Source organism: Myotis davidii, unplaced genomic scaffold, assembly GCF_000327345.1.
Source record: "Myotis davidii unplaced genomic scaffold, ASM32734v1 scaffold1286, whole genome shotgun sequence".
Lineage (NCBI taxonomy): Eukaryota > Metazoa > Chordata > Mammalia > Chiroptera > Vespertilionidae > Myotis > Myotis davidii.
In genome coordinates this window covers 103,430-104,916 of record NW_006296619.1, presented here as the reverse complement: position 1 = coordinate 104,916, position 1,487 = coordinate 103,430, and the positions used below count along the sequence as shown (strand labels likewise).

Genomic DNA, 1,487 nt, shown 5'->3' with positions numbered 1-1,487 from the left:
CTGAGCCAAACCGGTTAGGGCCGTTGTATTTCCTTTACCTTTGTGTTTTGGTAGGGCTCTGGAAAGCACTCCCTGGTTCTTCTGGCCTTCCGCTGTCCTAACCTCTCATTCCTTCCTCCTTAAAATGAAGGGTGGGCTTGGAATAGCTTGAGTTCCTGGGACCCTGTAGGCAAGGATCCAGGAGGCCGGGCATGAGGGTCAACCTACTGCACTGAATGAGCAAGAAGCCTCCCCCCCGCCACCCCCCCATTCAGCTTTGAGGAGGAAATGGCCAGGAAGCTGGCAGCTCACTTGCTCTGGGCCAGAATGCTAGCAGCGCAGCTGGTTCGGCTGGCCATCTCATGCTGATCACAGGCTCCGATGGGCAATTATACGTGTCTTTGATTAATAAAAAATGGGGCGATAATGAATACTTAATCAACGCAGCCTGGCCGGGAGGCTCTTTCAGAACCTGGGCTGGGGGTGAGGCAGGAGGTACTCAAAGGGGTCCTGGGAGGCGAAGAGGTAGGGCACCCCCAGGGGGTGTTCTGGAAAGCTGTCCAGTCCTGGTCCCTGGGCCTCTTTGGATTCTGTGCTGGCAGATCTGCAATGCTTGGGATTTGCTGGCCACCCTGGGAGCAGGAGATTAGGAGAGAGTTAAGCTGGTAGGCAAGCGGGGAAAGGTGTGTTCTGTGCCCTCCCACGTGGCCAAAGAAAAGCACAAGGCATAGGGGGTGTGTGTGTCCGTGTGTCTGCAGGCGGCTGTGTGTCCTCTGTGTGTGTGCTGTGAGTTTGGTCGGGTGGGTTCTGTGGGTCTGCTGTGCCTGCCATGGTATTAGCACTAACTTGGTTGGGAGGGAGGAGAGGCCAGGGACCTGGGAGGCTGAAAGAGCATCAAGAGAGATGAAAAGGGCCCTAGCTGGTTTGGCTCAGTGGATAGAGCATCAGCCTGCGGACTGAAGGGTCCCAGGTTCAATTCCGGGCAAGGGCACATGCCTGGATTGCGGGCTTTATCCCCAGTGGGGGATGTGCAGGAGGCAGACAATCAATGATTCTCATCATTGATGCTTCTATCTCTCTTTTATATTAAAGAGAGAGAGAGAGAGAGAGAGAGAGAGAGAGAGAGAGAGAGAGAGAGGTGAAAAGGGCCCTAGCTGGTTTGGCTCAGGGGATAGAGAGAGCCGACTGAAGGGTCCCAGGTTTGTGTAAGAGGCAACCAATCAATGCGTCTCTCTCACATCGATGTTTCGCTCCCTCCCTCTCCCTTCCTCTCTCTCTAAAAAATCAATAGAAAAGTATCCTCGGGTGAGAGTTAACAAAGAGTGGGGAGCGGTGGTGGCGCCCGCTGGGGTTGGAGGGAGAGAAAGGAGAGAAGATCCAAGAGCAGGATTCCAGAGGTGGGAGAAGCTGCGGGCAGCAGCGGCTGCTAGCGAGCAGAAGGAAGTGATGGAGAGCGGGAGGTGCCTGTCTGTGGCCTTCCGGCTCCGCTGGCGCTGGGGCAGCCACAG

General features: G+C 55.5%; 1 long non-coding RNA gene across 1 annotated transcript in view; it reads left to right on the top strand.

Moving 5' to 3' along the window:
- Positions 1 to 505, top strand: part of LOC107184414 — a 16,954-nt gene extending 16,449 nt beyond the window's left edge. The window contains exon 3 of the long non-coding RNA XR_001515243.1: positions 280 to 505. This is a non-coding gene — a long non-coding RNA (uncharacterized LOC107184414). The remainder of the gene's footprint in view (positions 1 to 279) is intronic.
- The last annotated feature ends 982 nt before the right edge of the window (positions 506 to 1,487 follow it).